The sequence below is a fragment of the Falco peregrinus genome, chromosome 8, assembly GCF_023634155.1.
Source record: "Falco peregrinus isolate bFalPer1 chromosome 8, bFalPer1.pri, whole genome shotgun sequence".
NCBI lineage: Eukaryota > Metazoa > Chordata > Aves > Falconiformes > Falconidae > Falco > Falco peregrinus.
Genome location: NC_073728.1, coordinates 16,103,264 through 16,123,551, shown reverse-complemented (window position 1 = coordinate 16,123,551; position 20,288 = coordinate 16,103,264). Strand labels below are relative to the sequence as shown.

Here is a 20,288-nt window from a genome sequence, read left to right as displayed (position 1 = left end):
ATGAATCTCTAAACACCTTAGGAACAAAGGTAAAGAAGTTCAGTCAGGAGAAAAGCTCCCATCTTGTCAAGCATTACAGTGTTGGTCCATGGATTTTCCACCACTAGTGAGAGGAGGCAACAGGAAAGGCTGGTCTTTGCTTTGAGGAACAAGGAAAGTACTTTTTGGGAGGGGATGCACCAGCTGGTCGGAGTGAGAACAGGGAGATGCTCCACTCTGCTGGATGCTGTACCCAGACAGTTGTGTAAGGAGAGAGCCATGCCCACCCACAGCCAGCATCAAAGGTGCTCCTGGGGCAGGCTCTGGCCCAGCTGAATGCTGACCCTCCCTGCAGCCTGGGCAGGGCTCAGGCATTTGCCCCCACAGGGTTTCCCTTCTCGGCTCCTCTGCCTCGAGGCACAGAGGCACCTGCTGCTGTACAGGCAAAGCCCTCTTCAAGATTGGCCTCATCTACATTCAGAGCCAGATGTGGGTGATGCTGCCTGGGGATTGCACCAAGCTGTTTACTTTTTCTTCTAATCTATTAGAAGACTTTGCCAAGGTGTCTTCGAATGCAGCAGAAATGCCTGTTATTCTTGGACCTTACCAGTGTCCTTAGTTCCTGTAAATGAAAGGTCAGCAACCCAGAGTGTGCATTATATTCTAAAGAGGCTTTTTGCTATTGCAGTGCCAAGCTAGGAGAGAGCATGAAAAGAGAAAAACAGGCAGTGACTATTGTTTAAGTTGTTGTACTGTTCAAAGTTTGAAAAAGGTTGCTCTGAGCCATTGTCAAACGACCTCCGCTTTCAGTGCAGCTGGGTGGATATTCTGTAGTATAGGGCTGCTGGGCTGAATCCAGCCCTAAGGCTTTGAGAACAGGGCTGCTGCAAAGAGTGACATGCAGCTTTTCTCTGCATGGGTATATCAAGATGGGAGTAGCTTAAAAAAAAAAAATGGGTCAGAGTATTTCTATTTTAAGTACTCATCAAGAAATAAAGAGGTGCAGCTTGGTTTTCCTAGTTTGCATTTCAACATTTGTGAGGAGTGTCACTGTAAGGGTGCCATTGCTGAACTGGCAGCCTCAAGTGCAGGGCACCCGCTGTGGGGGGAGGCTGCCTGGGGCCCCACCACGGCGCTGCCTGCAGCCCAGCTGCTCACAGGATCCTGCACCCAGAGCTCCCGCTTCCTGCGGAGTAACCGTACACTTAGGAAAGTGTTTGCAATAGCTAAGAAATGCTCTTACAGTTTTTGCTCTGTTGATGCTAAGTATCTGTCAGGCTGCTCTGGAGTAAAATAAAGCACAATATCAGGTCAAATTCACTAATAGCAAAATCCTATTAACTCTGCATTTTCTCACCATACAAAGGCTAGTCATGGGATCCTCAGTAACAGTAGTCCCATTCTGCAGAGCAGATCTTATTGTACATTTTGGGGGCCAGACATTCAGTTGATGTAAGTAAGTGTATCTACAAGTTGTAGCTACTCTGTTTTATACTAGCTGCAATGCTGACCCTCTGTTCATTGTACATGTTACAATTCTCTGGAATTTCTCTTGCCACAGACTGCAATAAAAAAGCATTGTCTGGTGGTGAAAGGTCAGTAAACAGATCGGAGATGGATCAATCTCTTTGTGATTATGGTTGTGCTTTAAGAATGATTTTGTCCTTCCACAAAGGTAACATACATAGTCTGCCTAGGAGTTTTGAGCAAAAATGCTTGTGCACAATGACTACAAATAAAACAATGAAGTAAACTGTTTTTACTTCTAATCACATTTGTTATTCCTGACTTTAAATCTGTCTATCTGCATTTAATTCAACCTCCTAGAAGCTGATGATGTTTACTTGCCTATTAAGTAGTGAAAAAGCCTTCACTCATGGCTTATAAGACCATCCCCAGGGCAATGCCTGTTAATTTCTAATTTAGCCTGGTTTAACTAGCCCAGTTGTTCAACAACCCTTAGACAGGCAGAACTAGATTTCTAGACTTGCTTTTGCTCAAGTTCGCTGCTATCAGGCTGAAGGTGAAGAGCCTGTAATCATTTAAGTGCAATACCAATTTATGGGCCTGCACCTGCATCCTTCCTGGAGCTGGATGGTTTGACAAGGGAAGACACGTTGCTGGTGGCAGGGCAGGAGGGCAGCGGCACACAGCCACCCCAGCTTATCTTCCTAGCCTGAACTGGTCCAGCTTTTCATAGAGCACTGTCATTGTTTCAACCTCATCTGCTGTTCCTGTGAGAAATGCTAAAGCAACAGGCTGGGGACCACAGGCTTGTGTCTGCCCACAGGGGCAGCAGCAGGACAAGCACCCTTGGCCCAGCTGGCCTGGAGAGTTTGTCCTGAGGCCAGCCAGTGTGGGCCACCCTCCAGACTGTTTGCTCATAAGGAGCTAGGCAACAGCCTACGGCAGTGACAGGCAGTCCAGGAGGAGACCAGCAGTACACTTGAGCTGCTCCGAGCATCAGGATACTCCATGCCTTCAGCATCTCCTCTTTGCCTGCCAGGATGCTCCCTTCCATTTATGCCCTGTTCTCCCAGAGACACATGCAGGAGCGGCCCAGACATAGGCCCTGCGAATGCCAGACATGGTCCCAACTAAGCCTGCATCAGCCCGACCGAGTGAGCCTTACAATGCTATTAGTATCCTCTGTTCCTTCCACCCTTTGTGCCCACCCTGTTTAAGTACCGGTGCGTTTTTACACAGCTCAGTGCCTGCTCCAGACCTATGGAAGCCATGCATGCAAGTGCCTGTCAGGCAGCTTGCTATGCGATGATCTCAGGCTTCGGAGCAGCGGCTGTCATTTTGTGTGACTGGAGGCTGTTTCCCTTACTCTGACCTTACCAGTAATCACCATTTTTTTTTTTCTAACACTACCAACTGGTGGAAGCAGATCCTTTGTGAGGCACAGACACACATATTCATTAGTCTTCAGAAAGAAAAGAGAGCTAAAACCAGCAGCAGACGTTACTACTCAGGATTTCATCCCTGGATTTCTAACTTGATGGTATGTAATGAAAGAGACTTTGTAAAACAGAAGGAATATAATTAGATCTCTTAAGTTTTTGCATCTAAATTGATGAAGACACTATAAACAAGTATTAGTCTAAGAACTCCACAGGCATCTGCAATTTCAGAACCACTTCAGATTTTACAAATCACAGTCTACTCTGGATTTTCATCAGAACTATTAGCATTGATTTCTTACTAAACTTCTATCTAGTTGCATAAGGGAATAAATTTCATATTCTCTTTCCCTGTTTTTGGTTTTAGTCCTTCCACCATACTGCATGGAGGCATGATTTATTTTTCCTTTGCAAGAACCCATAATTAAAGTACACATCGATTACACAAGATCTGACATAGCTGCAGACTGTATCTATTGCAAGTCAGTTTTGAACCTAGGGAGTATGACACAGCTGAGACTGCATATGGTTTAGTGTTATATGGGAGGAATTTATGAATATACTTGGAAGCAGAAATCAGATTAAAAGAGACTTTTTTTTTTTTGCTTGCCTAAATATGAAGTAAGGCTGTACGTAGATTTTCTGCATTAGTTGGGGGAAAGTATTATGAACACTTCCTCTAAGCGATGGCATCATTAACTGTTCGCTTGACATGTGAAAAGCTTTATTTTGTGATTTAAACAATGACATAGTTATCAGGTCAAACTGACCTGTATTATTTTAAATTTTTGCCACATGCATGGGAAATAATTAGAGCACAATTGAATATGGAACATTCAATTGACATATGAATTGTTCTGAATTCCTTCTTCGGGGTCAAATTTCAAAAAAATACCAAAAATTGTAATCAATTTAACAGCAGCACTAACCCATCAGTAAAGCAGAGAGAGTATTCATTCATGCACTGCAAACACGTTTGAATATGGAAACGTATTTCAGCCTCAGGCATCGAAGAAATGCTTACATAGGATGGGGAGAAAGTGGCTGTAAAATGTCAGCTGCCTTGACAGTCTTTTTATGAAGCAAGGAAGTAACGTGAATCTGTTTTGCCTGCAGATCTGGATTTACCTGTGTCATAAGAAATGACAGAAAGCCTTTGCTGGGAGTTATTCCAAAAAAATATAGAAGCTGAATTCAGTACTTTGCCTGTCCAGCACTTGCTGAGACTTTATTAGCCAGCATTGTTCACATCTGCTTATAGGGAGCACACCAGAGGAGCATGTGATCCAGCTGTTGCTATGGTATCTAGTGGGATTTTAAGAGAACAACAGAAGGAACAGTGGCAAGAAACCCTCCAGCTGACACCTGAGTTAAAGGGACATTGGCAAAAAATACAAATTGAACATACTTAACTGTTATTTGTCAGTTTTTTTCTGAAGGAATTGAGTATTTAGCACTTCAGTGAGAATTAAGAGCAACTAGAGTCTCTGGAGAGAAAGAATAACAATACCAATAATATTATCATATGATGCATTTTGAAATGCCTCCTTAATTTACCAGAATGACATCTGCTTTAAACTGAGCTCTGAAAACATTCAGTAAGCCTAGCTCATCATCAGTGCAAGAGGATAGAAGCTGCAACAAGGTCTTTTACCACCTCATACCTGCACACTCTTCATACAGTCCCTCTACTGCCTTCTTCTCATCTCACCTCCTCCAGGGCACACTCTTTCTTCTCTCTGCTTCTTCCTCTCTCCCTTACTCTTCCTCAGCTGCTCTCTCTTCATTGGCTCTCAACGACTTCACTTAACCAGCCACAGCTGTGCCTTATCTACATCGGCCAACCCACGGCCCCTGAAGCCAGCCCACAGCTGTATATTATCAATGCTAATTAACCCAGCTTCATTCCACTACAGATAGATACCTAGTTCATTACAGAAATCGATGTGTAGGTAAGGGCACAACAGCTAGCACCTTGAACCAATGCTTCCTTGTCTCCCCCCCATTCCGCCAGACTATAGATAATGGAAAAACATCAAAACCTTGTTCCCCAGATACTTCCCAAAGCAATTCTGCTCACCCTAACACCCTGCTGCTGTATTATGCATACAGCCTATCAGAAAAACAGACATACAGAGTGAGGTACACACAAAAATCTGTTCTGGGGGCTGTTTTTCCATCTTCTTCAGACAGAGGTTTTCCAAGAGCTGTCAACTAATAAGCAATGAAATTCCAACGAGTGTTTGTTTGGCTGAGCACAATACTCAGCCTTTTGTGAGCCAGCCAGCAATCTGGAGCCTGCAAAGCCTCAGGAGACTGGGCTTTCCCCTCGCTTCTGCTGGTACTTCCCTTCAGCGGGTCACTCAGAAATGCTGGGATTACTGTTCTGGCTCTGCTGCATGCCTATGGACAGCCAGGCTCAGCTGGTGATAGTCAGTTTCGTGACAGTGAAAATAAATGTACTATGCGTGGAGCATCCCTTGCTCTGGGCCCTTGAAGACATCCATGGATAAAAGAGCACTTATCTGAGATGATGTTATATGTGGTCATAAAGTGCCTGTAAAGCAGCTGTCCTTGCTTCTGGGGAAGCTTTCTGTCTGCCATCCCATCCTTGAAGCCTTAGGGCTACTTTCTGTGCCTGGGCATTAGCCTACAGCCACCCAACATGCTCTGAGGTGGAGGGACTCTGAGGCTAAGGCCCAGCAGAAGCCAGTGTGATGAGCACCCAGAGAGCTCAGTCTGCCACGTTGCTCTACCCACCTGGCTGGGGAGGCTACAAATCTCCCCATGGAATGCCTGTCCTTCCCCTCTGCCATGGTGTAGCTGTGGGTGAATGTAGTAGGATCCAGGAGAGCCTACAGGACTTGCCTCTGCGCAGTACCCTGGCTGCTTCTTGGGAACCAGTGTACCAAGGGGTGTCAGTGTCCACCCAGCTGGGAAGAGCTGAGGTTTTGGATTTCACCTAGTTGTGGATGAAGCTTCAAGTGAGGCTGATTTTTGTCCTGATGCTTCCTCCATTTATAGCATTAGTCCTGATGCTCATAACCTCTGAAAGCCACCACCATGTCCACTGCGTATCTGCACACTACTGTGTGTGCCTCGCAGAGACAGAGCACCAGACATGATGCTAATGAAAGAACAACGCACGCTGTGCTGAACAATAATTATCAAGGAATCTGCTTTGCTGACTTGAACACAGATAGTTTGCTCTGCCAAAGCTAGGAGAGGGCTTAAAAACATATTTCTTCTCCTGGTTCCTTTTGAATGTTATAGACTTCATGAATTAATTAGGAGAATACTTGGTATAGTAGGTGGAGATATGAAAGGCTGTTTATGTTCAGCAGGAACACAAAATGCTTTGTAAAACTAATCTATAAAACAAAGACTGCAAGAATGTTATGCAGTTTAATAGCTCACTTATACAACTTGATGATAAAATATGCATAATCCAATATTATATGGCTTTTTTTCCCCTGACAGAATATGAATAATTTAAGATTTTTTCTTTCAACCGCAAACCTCTTACCATGACCTAGTCAAATATTATTATCCTAGAATGTATTACCCTGCAAACTAAACTGGGAGACGTCTCACTCTGCACAAGTAGTCCCACTACACACACGTGACAGAAGAGCAGGGCTGGGCTAAGAGCTCGGATAAGAAGAAGTGGCTCTCATACGCTTCCAAGATATTTCTTAGAATTGGCCTCTGAAAGTTCATCTGCTAATTCCACAGTAGAGGAAGGCTGTAACTTCTAGTAACACAGAAAGAGGCACTTCATGGCAACACTCCTCAGTTCAGGAGTGTCAACAAGCCAGCTTATCAAAATGCTGATAAAGAAGCAACAGAGAAGAAGTTTGGGAACTTCTGCCGAAGGGCTGTTCAGCATGCTGGGGAATGGAGCGAGCGGAACGCAGGGCAGCGCAGCTAGTGAGGCTGCTGCCTACGTGGTGTCTGCCCCTCGCTCTGGCCTGAACTGTTCAACCTCTCGTCCACTGTGCCAGGCACTAAACGTTTGTTTGCAAGCTTCTTCCTGTTGACTCCCACGGAATACCGATGTCTGTCTTTTCCCTTGTTTTGGTTAATTTTGGTCATCTAGGACAAAATCACAGCCTTCCTTCAGAAAGGCAGACCTTTGCCAAGGACTACCAGAGGCGGGAATTTATCCCTGATATCTACTTCTTACCTTTCTTTTTTTCACAGAAGCTACTTGCACTTTTATACAGAAGCTACTTGCACTGTCTGTTGGCATCACAGGTGACTCTCTCCAGTCCACATTTTTTCCTTTCTCTATGTATTTTTGCATCTTTGCCTTGGCTTTCTTTGCCTAAAGCTTTCAACAAGCAGAAGTGCCTTTCAATAAAAAAAGCTAATTAATAAGCCATGAGAATTTTCGCTGCCTTCTGCGTCTGTACATCCCATGTACATCTCCTTCTCTTCCCACATCCTCTACACCTTTGTGTTTGCCTTTCTGTGCTTCTGCTGCTCAGCTGTGTACTAGTGTGATCTCACCTCTGCTACAGTAGTAAGTCATTTCCTCCTGCCCCCTGCAATCCCGTTTCCCTTCATTCCCTAGCTGCCAGCTCTCTGTATCCCTGCATATACAGTAGGCACCTATTGCCGTTTCCACATATACGTGGGAGGTTACAAATGTATGTATTGATCCAATCAGCTCTTGAGTGGCTGTTCAGCTGCAGAGGTCTTGGTTTCTTATTATTCCGGTGGGTACGTGGAATAGAAACCTACTGACATGGGAAAACATGAAGGTCTGGATTGGCATGAGCAAACTATTCAAAGGTGACACCGTGCATGTCCTGTATGTCCCCAAATGTACTGTCATGTCTATTTTATATTCCTACGCATTTGGAGACCAAGGATATTACTCTAAATAAGCAGTTTGCTTTGAAAATATCCTTTGTAGTCTTGCTGGTTTAGTGAACATTGCTCAGTTACCCTAAATTATTTCCTTAGTTACATTTTTATTAAAATGTCCAGAGTATCTTGAATATGAGGTAGGTTCCCAGGCATTAAAAAAGATTAACACCACCAGGGTTTCCCTGGAGATTTCAGAACACGAAAGGGCAAATTGCTGGCATACAGAAGGCAAACTCCTGTTATGGCAACGTGTTCACAGCTGTTCTGAAGGGAGGCAAAGCCTTGCAAAGGGAGGTCAATAAACCAGACAGTAAATCAGGTTTATGAAAGTCATGACTGGTGGGACTACATTAATATGTTATCTGGGAAATGTATGACAGCCATGGATGAAATAACTTCTGTCTCGGGAAGGCGGGTGGGAGCAGATTGACTTAATCTATTGAGAAGCAGGGAAGAAGCACTGAATATTGATACTTTGGGAACTGTCTATGAACTAAATTACAGTGAGAGTCAGAGGCAAGTGGCAACACACACAAGGCTCTGTTTAAAAGATCTTAAGTGACATAAATGGAAATGAAGTTTTGCAAAGGGGCTTGTTCTTCTGTAGAATCTCATGCTTTTTTTTCCTCCCCTGTGTTTTATACTTTTTGGAGCTCATAGTGTGTTTTGTTTGCCAAATGTATCTACCTATTGCCCAGTGAGAAACTATTTTTTTCCAATACAGAGAGCAGGTGTTATTGAGAAAGGATTCTAAGCATGATGGCAGGGAAGTTAAATTTGTTGAATTTTTGTATCAACTTTCACATACAGCTTTCAGAAGTAGTTCCAGTGAACATATACTTCTGTTTGGAACTTAAATTTCAGTTAGTTCAGTTTACAATATCTAATGGTTAGAAAGATAAACTTACTAAGTCCAATTATTCTCTTTATAAATACTCTAAACAAGGCTGCAATCTGGTAACTGAATGTGATGATTTACTTGGAAAGTAAGTGGGCAGCTGGCTGCTTTATCAGAAAAAATGATCCTTCCCCAGTGCTTCCTAACTCCCTCTGAAAGCTGTAACTGTTGCTGTTGTGCAGTGAGATACTCTGAATACAAAGAACAAAGTGTTAAATGGCTGTGTTCCAAGCACACATGGCAGGGGCTTTGTTATGACCTAACTACACACTATGTGAAGCAGTGTTTTTAAGGAGTAGTAATGATTTTTATTAGACCAATATAATTGGAAAACCAGGCAAGTTTTCTTCAAGTCTAGAATAAAAGAAGTTGCCCTCAAAGCTAAACACAGGCTGAGAACAATTGCTGTGAATTTAATTTTCAAACCTCTGTAAGATTCTTTGTTTGAAGTTGCCTTAAGATTTGCAGCTCCCTAATAGAGAATTAATTTAAACGCCAGATTTGAGCGTCTGCCTGATTTTTCTGTATGCAACAGTTTTGCTGCCTGGCAGCTGTTTTAATCTGCAAGCATGAATAGTACATGCAATATTTTGTTTTATAGAGACCACTTATTTTACAGCGCTTCAGGTATAAAATGTACTCAGCTGACACAAGAGTACTGTGGTTCCAACCCCAAAGAACACAGGCATCTTTAAAACTTATTCCTTATAGCCCGCGGCTATGAGTAAACTATCTTTGTTAGCTGGGGTTGAGTTCAGGCTTGTTCCCCAAGCTGAGTGCTATGGAAAGCTATAGAAATCTACAGAAACAAGACCAAACTGGAAGGAGCACAAATTAGAAAAGGAAAAGGAGGGATGTGCCAATGAGCTCTGTAACCTGTTTCTTCCCCGGAGGGTGCCTGAAGTGCACTACCATGGAGAGTTCACTACACTCTGTAAATACAGAAATTTCAAAGATGTTGTGTTGCCCTCAGTTACTGGAAATCCCTTCTAAAGCGACAGAGTCATCCATCCTAAAAGCACTAACACTAGCAGATCCAGTCAGAGTTCTTTGATCAAATAGTGACAGCCCGAAATATTACTCTGAGTGGCGCCAGCCCTATCCTGCATTTCAAGGGAACAGCAAAGCACCATTAGTTGAATTACACGTTTGGTCCCCAGGTTGCATTAAGCCCTTAGAAAAGGCTCTCAAACTTCGTATCCCTATAAGTATCAGATGAAATATAGAGAAACATGAAGGATGAGGGAAAGAAAAGAGCTCTACAATATAAGAAAAGACATAGAAGACCTTGTTTCTCCTGGGAACGCTGTCTGCCAGGCTGGTATAAAATGGTGGTGTCAAACACAGATCTGCTCATTTGGAGTTTGGGCTGTACAACAGTGCTTAGCTAACAGATGTTTCTGAATGTAAAAGGACACTATTGTCTGTAGGACTTGCATGCTCCAATGCTATCTAGCCATTAAAATCAAATTATAGAATCAGGAAGAACCAAACCTCCTGTAGTAACATCTGTAGTATCCAGAAGTGAGGCAAGAGCCATTTATAATCATGCTGCTTGTCCTAAGTGCTATATCATATTACACCAAGATTTTCTGTAGGTGCTTCAAATACAACAAGGCAACGACAAAAACGAAGGAGAAGGGAGGCAGCAGAACTTTAAAAGCTCTGTTCAGCAACATCTGCTCTTTACCACAGGCAGTATTATGTACACACACTCACTCATCTTCCCTGTCTCTCTAGAGTCAAAGACTAAATCAGATTCAGCCAGAAGGTGGCCTAATTAGATTGCTTTTATATTCAAGGTAGCACCACCTGGAGTCATGAACACTATAAATTATAGGAGTTCTCTCATGACAGAGCACTACAGTGCTTGATAAATAGGAGAAGGTAGAGCTGAGTGGCTTTAAAAATCAAGACAGAAGGAATCAGAAGAGCGTGGGAGACTTCTGGGGCTGCATCTCAGTGTGTTTCATGAAACAGTATTATGTATTTAAGAATAAAAGGGGTGACTTAGACAAGAGAAAACACCAGCATGCATAGTGTTTACGTTTTATGGACTCATCATGAAGTTTTAGGCTCTAAATATGCCTTCATTTTCAAAATGGGGGGGGGGGGGGGGGGGGGCTGGGGGGGGGGGGAGAGGAGTGGGGGAGAAGAAAGGTTCCTCAGATACATGCAGATACATGGTATTTTTAATACCAAACAACACTGCTATATAGATATCTTACCAAAAGGCCCAGAACACATTCTGGGAAAATTCCAGTATGGCACAGGAGCAGAGAAGACAGAGTCTCTGCCTGTTATTGCTGCTTTTCAGAGTATGAAAGCGCTAGGACATTACACAGCAAACCCCTCAGCAGGGACTGGTGGTACAGTATGGCCAAATTTAACCACTTTTGCGTGGTCTGATTTAAAAAGACCCTGGCATTTAATATCATATGAAAATAAGGCCTTGTTCTGATGCATCTATAGATGCACCCAGAAATCAAGCCACTATTCATAAACATCTTTGCCAGGAGCTTTACTCACAAATTGCTTATGCAAAGCACAACTGTCAGAAGTCTGACAGATGTTCAGGTTAGCCACTCCATATATGAAGCAAGTATAAACTAGAAAATAGAGTTAGATACAGGAAAGCATCAGGAAGAAAGAGAAAGGCACAAATGTATCTGAGGATGGAGTGGAAAATACATGACAATTTTTTTTAAAAAGTATATATATATATATAAAAATTATAATAAAAAATGGTGTTTTTTTAATTAGGAAGCCAACAGACCTGTACATCAGAGAACTGAAATTCCATACACAGGGTATTATTTGCATAACTGAAGTTTCCAAATGATGGAAGTACGGGATCTTTTTTAAGATTCAAAAGAACTGTATGACCCTGCCACACCTTCCATCATAGAGTAATAGAATATCTTCATTTGGAAGGGACCCATAAGGATCATCAAGTCCAACTCCCTGCTCCTTGCAGGCCTACCTGCATCATGTGGCAGATGATTCCGTCATCCCAGGCAAGAACAGAGATCTGTTTTTTGCAGTGTGGGAGTAGCTGATTTGGATGCTAACACCTGGGAAGCACTTTCAACACAAAGTTAACTTCCTTTCGTAGAGCAGTAGTGGTCATGGAGATGATAATGAAGGCCAGACTCTGCAGCCTGTCTGTATCAGGACACAGTGGTGAGATAAAGAATGTGCCCAGAAGCTGATTTTGAGAAAAAATGAGGCATTTCCAACACAATCAAGCTTTCCATACAGTAAATGATGTGGTAATTTTGAAAATTATTTTTAAAGAAAATGGTGCAAATTAGTTCTTCTGGTATTTTTCGTTTGATCCCATTTCCCTTTGAGTCTCCACTACTAAATGTTACGTAGTTTGAAATAAATCAATTCCACTATATTTGCCAAAGGTATCAGAAAGCACAGAAGTGTTGTCATGGAGACAGCAATTCTTAAGTGAAGCAACTGAATCCCTAAAATATTTAAGCAACACTTAGTCTGCAGGACAAACATGAAGTAGAATATTTGTGACAAGAAGCTAGGCTGGAATTCCTCATATTGAGATCGAAAGAGAAAATAAACTAAAACCCATCCTGGGAAATAAAACCAAGTGGCTCCTAGATATGTTTCCATGAGAAAAAATTGTGCACAGCCACTTTCACGTCTACACAAGGACATGTCAACTCATCACAGAAAAAGAAATAAGTATAGCTACATCTATAACTTTCACCTGCTTCCTGGCTGAAGTGGTACAACATTGATGAGGAAAGCAGGTTTGTCTGGGTGGTTCAAACCATCAAGAAGAATGAACTGTATTTTCATTTTGTCTGCCATTTCTTTTTGAGTGACTGCTTAACCTACTGAGTTGACACAGTGAGTCGGTGATATGCGAAGGCACATCCTTGTGAGAGGATGCTAAAGAGGTAGCTCAGACCTCCAGAAATCTAATTCCTATCATTGTTTTAATACCAAACCTTCTCAGACCTGAAATAATACAAGGGGCAGCTGCCAAAGGCAATCTGCTGATTACCTTTGCCATCACACTTAATTAAGCTAGCTTTGACCTGGTAATTACATCTACAAGCAAAAGGGATGTGTTTTGTGGGACAAAAATTGGATAGCTGAACTCAAAGTGTACCCACCAAACTGACTGTGTCCAGCACTGTTGGAAGGTATTAGGAAATGAATTTTGACCAAGTTTCCAGTCTTTCCCATTTCTCCTGGCCCTTGTTGCTCCTTTCTGACAAGCTGCTTTCCCTCCTCTCTGTATCATCTAGTAATTTCCTCTCCTCATTTGCACTAAGCAGCAAGGGGAGAATATCAAGGAGTCAGAGGAAAGGAGCAAAACACTGGCTGAAAAGCAGAAAGAAGAAATAGAAATCTGAACAGAAATCTCCAGCAAAACTCCCATGGACCTTCACTGGGATATCTGCCCAAGTGAGGGAGCGTGGGGAGGGCAGGAAACAGCCTAGAGAGATCTTTAAAATATTGCAGAGCTTGTAGTTAATTCAGATCAAGTGTTCCAGGGGTCAGTTTGTGGCAATAAGGAACATGTACTGAAGGTGTAGGAGGGACACATAATTTTTGCAATAGTGCTGCTTTCCCAGGCTCTCCCAAGTCTGTAATTTTGAGAGCTATACCCTCAGGAGAACACCGAACACACTTTTCACCGAAAATGAAAAGGTTCGGTGTGAGACAATTTATGGTAGGCCAAATACCGCAAATTTATCTATTTGGCCTTATAATAAATCCCCCATTGATTAATGCAGCTTCCAAAATTTACTGATACAGGAGCCCTGCATTCCCTGAAAACACTGAATGGTTAGAGGGCTGCAGCTCTGACCGCTAGTATCCACAGCGCGCAGCGTGCCTCACCGCCTCCTGTTGCTAATTGACAGAGAAAAGGAGATGGGCAGTAAGTAAAGGTTCCTCACCTGTTAACTGGCCTACTCCCACATAAACCATTAATAGCTGATAACTGTCACGCAATGCAGGGGAATATGGGACCCTGCATTTGTCACACCTTGGCACCCCCACAGTAAGTTTGTGTCCTCTCTTGATCCTGGCTTCCTGCTTCCTCTCCCTTTTGCAGCCAGCTCCAACCTCTGCTGCTTCTTTTCATGGCTCTGAATGTTTACAACCTTGCTCCTCTCTCATTGTTTTTCCTTTCTAATTCCTGATGAAGGCTCCTCCAGGACTTTCAAACAATGTCAAGCCTTTTTAGCCCCAGTGTTTACACCTACCAGTAGCAACTTGCTCCTCCTCTCTTCACATGCCAAACTCCTACCTCTTTACATTTATTCTACTTGACAATCTCTCTTTGACAAAGCATTTACAGCAATGCTGCTCCCCCAAAATACGCAGTCTTAGAACTTGTTCTATTATTTTGTGGAAGGCTCTTAGAGGTTTGAAAATCAGTGGTTATCTCATGCAGCTCAGGGAACTGACTGGCTTTGTAAAGCACTGACCTCTGAAGATGTGCAGATTAATTGCAAGGATCCACTTCCTGAGCCACACACAATGGGGCTTCAGGGGATCAAGTGACCAGTTATAGTAACTTCACCAGTGTATCGCTGTTATGGGTGCACCGGGCTACTCAAGTAGTCCAGAGTAATCAGGGTGCATTGTGTTCTGGGTGCAAAGGCCTTCCTCTCCCACGCACTCCTGATGCTATTCAGGGGCTGCACAATGGAACAGCAGGATCACCCTGTTCACCATCAGCCTTTACTCCATGAGGTTAGCCTGAGTAGCTGCTGTGAGACCAACTTACCCCTGCCTTTGGGACGCGCAGCATGCACCAGCCACTGCACTCAGAGTCTGGGTCTGGATTTCACAGCTCACGAGTCTCTGTAGCCCTTGCCCAGCCTTAAAGCTGATGGAGCTCTTAGGCAGGGTCACACTTTGACTGAACTGGCCTTAGCACAAAGATGGCCTTTATTAAACAGCCATACGAATAATAAAAACTTATTTTTTTAGGTTAGTTACCAGACCTAGACAACACATTCAGCTCCCACAGAGCACTGTCTTCTCCACACATGCAAACACTGTAATTTGTATTATGCCAATTCAGTAATGGATCATTTAGTAATCATTCATTAACTGAAACACTCATGTACAACAGCAGCATAGCATCTCATCTCTGCACTTTCAGAAACCCGCAAGAGATGATTAGAAAGGCCCTGAGCCCTCAGAAAAGAGTCTGGGAATGCCTTTGTTTTGAAGGGAACTAAAGACCAATCATTTCCCTGAAATGCTCAGCCTGTTCTCAATGCCTGTTTAAATCAAATACAGATAAGCTCTACTCCTTTCTGCAGAGCTGTATGCCTGCTCAGACACAGAGAAAAGAATGTTGCAACGTAAGTGCATGCACATCTCCACATAAACCAAACCCCACACCCAGGTCTGTGATCAGCTGGGTGCCCCAGAGGACGAGGAGGTATTTTAACAATGCTGCAGCTTGTTGGTAGAGAAAGAAGGGGAGGAAGTGGAGAAGGCATGGGAGGCAGAAAAAGAAGAACAGATTTTTCATCATAAGGATGACATTTACAAATACCATTCCCTTTGGGTGAGGTTACGTTTAAGCTAGACAGCTCAGACAATATTAAAACTGAGATGAGGCTTTATTTCTGAAGTGCTTTTCTTCTGCGGAACCTGAAACGCTTTCAGAGAAGCATGAATTAAGCCTCACAGCAGCAGTGTGTATGAAGCAATGATTATTCCCCATTTAGTAGATGGGGTATAAAAATGCAAAGAGGTCACGTGAGTGGTTCAAGGGCGTACAGGAAGTCTGTGGCACAGCACAGAAATAGAATCCAGACCTCTTGACTCCTAGACTTGTACTTTAACCACAAACTCATCCTTCTTCCCTTAAATATTCAAGAAGTTGAAAGCCACACAGCATCAACAAGTCAAAGATCTGAGCGATGCTTGCCTTAGATTTTGTAAGTATATACCTAAAATAGTATACGCATAGACAGGAAAAGATAATTACCTGGGGCATTACATAGTAAGTGTAGTATAAACGGCAAATTTGTTTTCTTCCTTGGTGTGCTGCTGAAGTAGGACTCCCTCAGTTCATTCTTGTTCCCAGCTGGGAGAGGATTTCAGGAAATGGAGTTGGGAGAGGACAGTTAGTGCGTGTTTGTTGACCTGGACCTTTCTTACTTCAATCAATGTGATATTTACAAGAAAAATAAATAAATACATGTAAGTGTTTTGCACTCTGATAAAGATGACACTACAAGGAGCATGCAGAAGCAAAGGATAAGCTTTTTTGTCTGTAGTAAAAGCTTCTACAGGGTTTAAAAAATGATGTTAAATTATTACAGAAAGAAACAACAAATAAGCCTGGAAAGATTGTTGCTTGTTGTGTTTAAATGGAGGCATGGCAGAAAAAATTACCGATTTCTGAAGTGTAATTCTTCAGTGTTAAACAGGAAAGGCTACTCTCCAGAGAGATTTCTAAAATGAAAAGTTGCTGTGTTGTCACTGGTTAATGCTTAAAATCTGCCTTCTGGGTTCAATTCACCAACTTAAAGCATCATACAAAGAAGGCAATTTTAGACAAGTCTAACCTTCTTTCATGACTAAGGGAAAACTACCCAGTCATGTTTTCCGGTGTTCAGTCACCATGCAAGTTTGTGTGACACTGGCTATTTACTTTTGGTCTGAAACAAGGCCCTTCACAGAGACTGGTATGTGCTCTTTACTGAGATATCATTGGATTCCAAGACACAGCTGCATCTCCAGTACTGTTAGTCTGGTTGAAGGGCATTAGTCTCAAAACCAGGGAAACCCAGAAAACATTTGCCTCCCTGAAGGGGTTCGTCTTGGGTGAGGACTAGTAACAGTAAATTAAAAGAAAGAGAAAAAGGAGAGCCATCTTCCTTTTCTTTTGTTTTGTTTTCTAGCTCTGGTATTGAAGGCCTATTTGTCTGAATGCATGTGTGCATTCTTGATTTCTACCCTCACTGTTTTACAGTGGTACTTTAAAAAACACTTAATAGATTCCTTTTAATTGCCCAGCTCCCTTAGTAAGCAGCCTACTGCACTCAGCAATTGAAACACCAAATTAAACAAGACATCAATACTTTAAAAGCAGTGCTTCAGCTCAGAGATAAGCAGAAAATAACTTATTTCTGGGCAGGTCCTTGGACCTGGAAGAACTGCTGTTCATACAGGGCCAAAGACAGACCTGCTTTTTGCCTCATTCCAAAGGAAAGGAGACTTGTGGGTGGGCTGGCGTGGGAGTCCAGTCCAAGCATTTTGTTTGGATGCCAGCCTTCCTCCCTACACTGAAGCAGTTGCTGTTTTTGCCTATATATGCAACAACATATGGACCAACAAATGCAAAGGAAAGAGAATCAGCATGAGACCAAGCTACCAGAACAGCTACATCCATTAGACATCTCCCCAGAGCAGAATTGCCACCCTTCATTAAGCCATGGCCATTACTTGCTATTATTACTGAGTTTATACTGCTTCATTGGGGTTTTCCCAGTTGTACAGGAACACAATGACTAAGGATTTGCTGGGGGATGGGTTAGATTAATTTTCAAGTCAGAACTAATCTATTCTACGCAGACAGGCAGTTGAGGAAAATTTGTATTACAGAGAAAATGCACAGTCAGATACATTCAGGCAGAAGCCAACAAAATGAAAACTCATGCATCACTGACCTCTGAAATTTTGTCCCTTTTCAAAGCCCCATCCTGACACTACACTGTGTGATTTCAGCGCTGTACCCTAGTTGTGCTTGTTCTGTAGACTGCAGGTTAGAGAAGAGTGCCTTTTTGCTGCTCAGTCATCCATACCTTCAAGCTTGATGCTCATTATAGTCCTGCAAGCAGGTCAACCTCTAAGCTAGGATCCCTTGCAGTCTAATAGCAACGTGAACGACTGGATTTACTCATGAGATGTTACTGGAAACCGACAGAAGTAATTCGTACAGAGAAGTAATCTGCCCAGGCAAAATAAATACAGAGCTGAATCTTTGTACGAAACTCATTGCAAATCTGAAACAAGCTTTTTGTCATATGCTATCTGTTGTTAATTAGGCAAAATACAGTGCAGGGCAGGTTTTCTAAATAGCGTGTATTTGTCTCTGTTTTACAGATAAAATTCTGTGGCTCCAAAATGGACTAGCATTTCACAAACCTGAACTGACAATAAAGAAAGAGACTGAAGACATACAAAGAACGGTCTATGTTTACAGCATTAAAGGATATGTTCTTTGCTGTTGCGGTGCTGTGACTCAAATCACTAAGGTGCTGAAAAGCCAAAGGAATTCTCTTGCTGCATGGGTCTGCACTTGCACCAAGAAAATTATTATATTGGAGTGTGTCACATCAGTGTACTCACAGGCAGCATCAAATAGGGAGAAAAGGTCATGCTGTATCTGATTCAAAACTGGTAGAAAATAGTACCTTGAAGATCCCCGCTGCGCTCAGCAGCAGAGGGCTGAGTAATTAAACGGAACACAACAGCACTCTGACATACATTAATTCCCCTGATAGTTATTTCTGTTGTTTGGTGCAGTACCAAAAGGACAGGAAGAACAGTGATAATTTTCTGTGGGATTTTTATTTTTCGTCTTAGTAGCATAATCTCATTCTTTTTAAAGACACTTGATGAATTAACTTTGTAGGTAAAAGCCAGTGAATTACATTTCATTTCTGCCTTGCAGAATTAACAATAATTTTCCTCACGTTAGCCAGCCAGAAAAGTCTTCCTCAATATTGCCATTGGGCAATATTGTCTCCATATCATTTGCAGAAGTTGCAGAATAGCTAAAATATATCTGCTACCTATGATTTTCTTGATGCCTCCTATTACTTGTATTGCAATCGTGCCTAGGTGACCTGGCACAGGCTGCGTTCCTCTGGGCTGGCCAGTTCTTGACACAGAAACATCCTTGTCCAAAGAATTTGTGAGAAATGGAAGAAGAGAGAGTGAAGAAGACCACTGAGACTTTCAGGCCCAGCTCCTCAGACTTTTCCTTACCATGAAATGACACCGCAGTGTTTTTCTCTGTTACCATGGCATTCTGCAAACAACTCCAGCAGACTAGCTAGAAATGAAGTGGGCAAACCTCTAAAAGTTTGGCAGTTTGAATAAACGTCTGTGAGGATCTGGCTGGACTTGGGGACAGACTGTCCTTTGGAAAGAAACCACAGAAACTGGTAGAGACGCACCCCTTTCCTATGGGCCTCTGCGGAGTCTGGAGGAAAGGGTATGAGGCAAATAAGATCTATAACCAGAACAGTTGAGAGATGGGGGAGTGGCTGGAAAAAAGTGTCCCATGGTGAGGGATCTTGTACAGTGCAGAAAGGTAGAAGGGATTAGAAAACAAAGAGATGAATGGAGGAGACCAGAGCAAGGTGCTCTCTATTCCACAAAGAAGAGCAGGATGCATATTATAGATCATGTATGATCACAGTCATGGGCGTCACAGGGAACCTCTTGGAAGGCTTCCAGGCCTGAGGTCTTGGAGGAGGGCATGTTCTCCTGAAACATATTACCAGCTGCAAAAGAAGCAGGAACCACAGAGCTGTAAACTGAAGATACTAATAATCTGCACTCTGGGCAGAATTATAGGAGTTCATTTAGGAAACTACTGGGAGCAGAAAGAAGCAGAGTGAACCCTGCTAGACCATTAAGTCATAAATAGCTGGAGCTGTCTGCCTTTCCCAAGGCTATTCTTATTTCTGTTCCTAAAGCTTCCTGTCACAGCTTACGTGAGAGTTTAAGTCAGCCTTTTGGGTTGGGATGGGCATTTTTTTCCTGAATAAGCAGTACATATAATAATACGTATATTGCTTCAGGTAATGCCTCCCTTTCCAGGAAGCAGTGCTGTTCAGAAGGGACACACAGTGATCACAGGGATGGCGAGGCCATTGGCCAGCCTCCTCTCCTGGGTGACTTGACTGAATGTGGCAGGGTGTTGGATGCCTTGCATCTGTGTGTTCCCGTTCTGATGCTATTATGTACGCATCCCAGGCTCAGCTGAGGCTGCCAGCAGGAATAACCCAAAATGCCACGACAATGACTGTTTTGTTGGTTTTTATGGAACTGAATCCCAGGAGTACTGGAAATCTTCAAATACAGCTTTTTCCCATAAAAAGAAACTTCCAGATACATGAGCTCTGAGTGTTTGTGAACAAGCAATGTTTGGCTAGTAAGCTTGCTCTTTTGATGTCTGCCACTTGTCATCTGATTTATAATAAATAGGTAATAAGTTGCTAAATACCATAGTAACTCGTGAGAACATTAATGCATGATTTGCTGGTAAAAGGGTGTATATCATTGCAGGCCACCACCAACCTGACCACATATATTAGCAGGGTTTCCTTCTCTGGATAGATTGTTCTTGAATAAAACTTCCAAAACTGAGAGCAGTCCTTCCTAAAAACTTTCATGGGTTTGACCAGCCAGTGAGCAAGTGCTATGATGCTCAAAACTACATGTGATGTGTAGTATGTTAATTTTACCAGACAGTCAAGGAACCTCCTTTTATGTTAAATATTTCAAAGAAAAACAGGTCATTTGTTCCACAGGTGGCAGGATGCTGTGCGCAAGTATTCTCCCTCCATTTATGATCTTACAGTAAGGCGAAGGACTTCACCTGC

At 42.7% G+C, this 20,288-nt stretch overlaps 1 long non-coding RNA gene across 1 annotated transcript; it reads left to right on the top strand.

The window, feature by feature from the left end:
- Positions 1 to 15,467: 15,467 nt before the first annotated feature.
- On the top strand, positions 15,468 to 19,913 carry LOC129785035 (uncharacterized). Its single transcript, XR_008748456.1, has 2 exons — positions 15,468 to 15,602; positions 17,776 to 19,913. It is a non-coding gene; the product is annotated as an uncharacterized LOC129785035 (long non-coding RNA).
- Positions 19,914 to 20,288: the final 375 nt, after the last annotated feature.